The following is a 6423-nucleotide window of genomic DNA, read 5'->3' on the forward strand; positions in this document are numbered from 1 at the left end:
TCGTGAAAAGACACATGTACCCTTGAGCAAGCTCCCATTCTCCACTATTGCCTTTATAACTATGGGTGATCATGGTTCGATATGGATCAGTTTTTACTTAAAAAGTAATCAAACCAAACAAAATCATTTAAGTCGATCTTTTATCTATTCGATTTATATTAATTTTGTTCTTTTTTTTTATTTTTTTTTAAATATGAGACATACACTTCTAAATACATATTCCGCAACTACATTTTGAACAAAACACTATCAAACCAACTATTCTTTGATAAATCTATAATTTACCAAGATATATCGATGATAATTCAAATGATAAATAATTTAAGTACTCAACCAAAATTAAAATAAATCATTTTTTTACATGAAATAGATTGTTGTACTTAGGAAACGAAAACTACCTATCAAATTAACATGCAAAGAATTAGATTATTATAATAGCAAAGAACTAGACTAAAGGTACAAACAATTGACATGTACCATAAAATTTTAGAAACTTGGTATAAGAATACACACACAAAGTGTTAATTCAAAACCAAAACCAAATCAAAACAGAAAAATGTTAATTTTTTGGTCGATTTGAATCGGTTTTTGATTTGGCTCGATTTTTTGAATTTTTATGAATACCTCTACTTAGTAAAAATCCTCAGTGTGATTCAAGAGACAATCCAACTGAATATAAGAGTAAACGGCATAATCTTATGGTAAAATTTACTTGTATTTGATGGTTATAGCAAAACTATAAGGTATTCCTTCCATTTCAATTTATGTGGCAGTATTTTATTTTTAGTTTGTTTGAAAAAATTATAACTTTTAAAGTTTTAAAATAATTCACCTTAAATTTTTTATTATGTCCTTAATGACAAACTTTTATAGTTCGCATAAAATGTCATGGCATATTTAAAACTATGAGTTGTACAAATCTTTCTTTTTTCTTCAACTTCATACCTAGTAAAATAATGTCACATAAAATGACACGATAGAGTGATAAATTGAGGTGAACATATATGCTAATTAATTATAATTTAATAATAACATAGGAAAAAGATGGGTTTTGATTATTACTCTTTTGTCCATACCACTATCCCCTCGTAAAATTAAGTTTAAAACTTGATCTTTAAGACTTTGTTTATTCTAGAAAATTTTTTTAGACAAGTCTACTTCTTTCGAAAAGCTTTTTAAATATACCTATGAACAAATTACATTTGCATGTCCAACTCGACAACTTCCTTTCCTGCTCCTTTATATTCAGAAAAAATGAAGCATTAAACTTTTGTCCAAGTCATGTAAAGGAAAGAAGGGGAAAAGGTCGAAAGATCAACATTGGAATTAGCTGGAAATTTTTTAGCTGTATTTGATGTTTTATAGTTTGATGGATTATAATAAGCAGCGGAAGCAATCCTAATATCAAAATCACATGTAATCTAGACAACTAGTATAAACGGAATTTCATGGGTTATCTCTTGAAGCGTGAACAAAACTTCTCTATTACGTGAGCTCCAATTCCACAGCAGCGCAATGAAATCTTAATCACCCGCACGATCACGATCTCCGAATATTTCACGGTCTTCTACTGTATTACCCAAATAATACCCGAAAATAGTAATTTCGTAGGGGCGAAATTTCTAGGAAAATAGGCTGAAAATTTCGGTCCCCTTTTTCTCCCCTCATCTAGGTGGAAAATCTTATGTATTTATAGCACAATTTTTAAGGGTTAAAACCATTTTCCAAAACCTGTTAGGTTTTATTTTCCACCAGAAAAAGAATTCCTTTATTTCCTATTATTTAGGCACAGCAGGGACCACAAAATTTAATTAACAAGGCTTCCAATTATGGAATTAATTTATAATTTTTGAAATTAATATCCACCATAATTAATTACGAATTATTCCACTAAAAATCCGTAATTGCACTCCTTATTCAATTTCGAAATTCATCCATTAAATCTTATTTAACTCCCCATGTTAAGATTTAGATACTAATCAATTAAATTAAATTACTGACGATTTAATTTATTAATTATTTTCTTTAGACTTTCGCTTAACTTATTTTATGTATCGGATACAAAATTCATCGGTCGGGTTTACACATGAAAACTTATAAGCTTTCATAAAGGTGTATCATCAATCTCTAAACTGAGACATGAATTCCATCAACTAACTGTTACTTCGCTAATGTACATTATTATTATCCAATTTACCAGGCATATTAACCCATGAAAGAATCTCGTCGTTTAATAAATCAAAATATAATAATGTACACAACTAATAATAATTATATCAAGATTAAGAGTATAAGTACATTTAATGGCTAGAGATTTTATTTTATTAAGTTAGTATAAAATACTTATCTCTACTTGATCCGTTCAATACATACAAAATGTACTAGCACAAGAAGTTGGGATTAAACCATTTTCATAATCAAGATAAATTATATTTAATCTTTTCCTACAATCATTCCTGTCACACCTCCTTTTTCCGCACCAGAGAGGGTGCAAGGGAGTTTTTCCAATTAAAGGACAATCGAAACGGGGATGGTTTATTAATTTCAGAGTCGCCACTTGGGAGATTTAGGGTGTCCCAAGTCACCAATTTTAATCCCGAATCGAGGAAAATAATGACTCCATATTACAGTCTGCGCACCAGAAATCCGGATAAGGAATTCTGTTAACCCGGGAGAAGGTGTTAGGCATTCCCGAGTTCCGTGGTTCTAGCACGGTCGCTCAATTGTTATATTCGGCTTGATTATCTGATTTTTATACAAGTATGAACTTATGTGCCAATTTTGTCTTTTAACCGCTTTTATCATTCACTGTTATTTTTATAGGACTTGCAACGTCATGAAAACATATCTCGAACCACGTTACATCAATGCACCCGTGGTTATTGATATATTTCGACTTGGTTGAGATTTGGATTTGGGTCACATAAATGTGCACCCGCATTTATGAAAAATAAATTATTTAAGACGCGCCTAAAGCAACTAGCGTATTTATTTTGGGTAAGACCGTGGAATTTTACTAAACGGTCCATCCCGAAGTCCAAATAATTTTTAAAGCAAATATTTGCTGAGGGCCCCGCAGTTTGTATTTTTATTTGGCGAGGCTCGTCTCGTTCTTATTTTTTAATGAATTTGCAACGTCATGGACATGCATCTCGAACCACGTCACAATCAATGTACCCGTGATTAGAAACACCTTTCGACTCCGTTGAGAATTGGATTTGGGTCGCATAAATGCGCACCCGAGTTTAAGAAGGTAAGATTTATTAAGGCGCGTCCTAAAGAGTCTAACGTATTATTATTTTAGGAGGGTTGTGAGATTTGCTAAACAACCCGTCCTGGAACCTAAATGCTTCGATAATATACATTTAAACAAGGGCCCCGCATCTGCGCGTTTTGTTTATTTTCATCGAGGCTCATCTCGTTCTTATTTTTAAAAGGATATCCTATAACAACTACGTTTCTTGTCGTGTTTGTCTTTATCAATTGAAAATAGTAGATAGTCCTAATTAATTAGATGCTTGCAAGTTGTTTGTAATGACATTCAGAAAAGCAAAAAAATCAGAAATGAGGCTGCACATACAGCCAGCCGAACAAATAATCACGGGCCCAAATCCAGCCCATGCGTGATAGGCCAGACCTGGGCCTCTGCTTGTTCGATACGGGCCTACTTGGTTTGCTTCGGTTTGGGCTCGACCTTCATGAGGTTGAGGCCTTGAACTGGTTCTTTGTTCTATAAGTGAGTTTATCAATTTATATGTGGCAATCTGACAAAAGAGGAAAGTACTTTAATTAAAGTGGATAGTTTTCCTATTTGACCTACGTTAGAGAATATACTACATCATCAGACTAAGTTTAAAATACAACTTATTGTAATGAGAATATTTTCACCTAACAGCATACATATATGACTAGCATTCACTTACCTACATTGATACACTAAGCATGTAGGCTACTTCTATTATCCAAACGAAAATGTAACTACTATATACTACATGACATTTAACACAACAGTCCACGTGTATATAAAAACAATCTGCAGGTCCTCTCTTTTGCATTCATGTTCAAACTCTCAGTTACATTGGTGGTATCAATTGTGTACCTGGTAAGGAAAGGAAAGGAAGAAGGAGAATGATCAGTTGAGTAGTGTGCAGTAATCACAGCATCAACAGATACACAGCAACAGCACAGCAACAAACCCAACAACCAAGATTGTTTTCCACAGTCCACGAACAACCAACAATGATTCCCAGAATAAATGAAACCAGCAAGTAGTCGAGTGCCAAACCAATAATTCCAGACGAAGAGTAATGAACACCAGAAGTAAAAGAAGTTCGATGCAGCAAATAACAACAGTTCAGCAACCAACAAACAGCTCAGTCAGTGCAGCTGACAGAACTTGGCCAAGGCAGCTTGACCAATATGAATTCTTATTCAACTTTCAGATGGTGTTTGGTTATAATCTATTTGGAAACTAACTTGTGTTTTTTAGCTTTCTTTAAACTCAGTAAACCTTCTTTCAGACTAAAAGTTTCAGCTTTTCAGACTAAAAGTTTTCCAGCCTTTTGTTTTCTCTTTTTCTGAAGACTAAAAGTCCAGCCCTGTTTAAGTTATCAAATGGCCTATTTATAAGCCATAGTGACCAAGTGCAGCTAAGCTGCCCCCCCATCTGCAACTTGCAGCCTGCCCATACCCTGTTAAAGCCCATGCCTAAGCATCTTTTGGTGCCAGCCCCTTTGGTCCCCCACGCCTGGCTTTGTTTAATCAAGAGTGATGGGCTCATTTTATTATTCATTTTAAGCCCCCATACCCTTGTGTCTTGTTCCCCATTGTCACTAGGTTAATCATATTTTAATTACCACTTGACATATTCTGAAATTATCCCCTAATCAAACCCTGTCTTATGCCAAGATTACCCTTATACCTTGCATATTACTGTATTACCCTAACTCTTAATAGTTAGTATATAAACCTCTCTGATTTCAGCCAAAACCTGAATACTAGCTAATTAAACTCAAACTGCTTTCAGGCTGATTTGTTAGATCCCTAAAGCTAATTGCCAATTCTCTGCCTGAGTTCAAACAACGATTCAAACTTTAAGCAAACAGGGGTGCCAACCAAATGGTATGAGTTGGCCACATTGGGAGCCAAGCCTGACCAACTCACAACCAATTGATCCAATATGCAGTCAAGGGTGTACACTATAATCGACGTGCTACTATATCAAGCTTACAAACATCATAAAATAAAAGAAACAGGCACAGTAATCGTACTGAAATGTATAGTCCTGATTTTTCAATATTTCAAGTGAATTCAGTTGACGACACTTATTTAAATGACTACACAAACTATAATATACAGCAAACAACCAATAAAACCAACAAACAAACTTATCATTAACTTAAAACGGACACAAACAGGGACAGATGAGTCACAAAACAAAACAAACCAGAACATGAACGACAGATAGATTTTAGGAGGACAAAAAGAAAAAGGAAAAATACCTCAGGGGAATGAAATTAAGATCGACACAAGCTCGAACTTGGACCAGGTTATTTGGGGTCTAATGGAATTTAACCAAAGTGTTCTCAACTGAGAACACTTTGGTAAAAGTCTGCTAGACCCTGATCTTGCCACTGATTCGAACAAAACCCATAGATCTGAATCCTAGGGCTCTTGAGGTTCGATTTGGGAACCGTTCAATTCTAGTCAGATTCGAATGGAACCAAAGCCACTCAGGGGGTGAGGGAGGTCAGGAGGGGCTGTGGTGTGAGTTTGGGGTCAATCGGTGTAGATCCAGTTTTTGCTCGAATCTTCGTTTTAAGATTCGAGAGGCTACGGGTTGATTCGAGGTGAGCGGTTAACGGATTCGTGTTCAGGGTGGCTGGGTGCATCGGGGATATTATTTTGGTGGTCATCGGAATCCGAGTGGCCGGGGTTACAGAGGAGGAACCTAAGGTTTCTTAGGTTTTGAGAGGTGGGGGGTTCGGGGACGAAGGTGAACAGTGGGGCTAGGGGGGTTTGGTTTGGGGCGTGGGGGTAAGGGGTCAGGTTTATATACGATCTAGGGGTTTAGATCCTGGCCGTTGGATCAAACGAGACCTATGGCCAGGATCTATTCACTTAGGGAAAACGGTGTCGTTTGGGTTTTGGTAGTGGGTGAGACCGGGTAAGGTTGGATCGGGTCAAAACTGGGCGGGTTTAGGGGAATGGCCTAGGTCCGTTGGATCAAGGGGTTGGACGGCTCAGATCACCTTCCTTAGACGACGTCGTTTGGGGTCGAACGAGTGGCCTGATCGGGACCGTTCGTTTGAGTCAGATCAATGGTTCTAATCAGGGGTACTGATGCGACGTCGTTTGGGGGTCCTGTTGGGGCAGCCTGATTTGGACTGGGTTTTGGTGCTGGTTTGGGCCTGCTTTGTTTCA

Source organism: Nicotiana tabacum, chromosome 3 (genome assembly GCF_000715075.1).
Source record: "Nicotiana tabacum cultivar K326 chromosome 3, ASM71507v2, whole genome shotgun sequence".
In the NCBI taxonomy this organism is placed as follows: Eukaryota; Viridiplantae; Streptophyta; class Magnoliopsida; order Solanales; family Solanaceae; genus Nicotiana; species Nicotiana tabacum.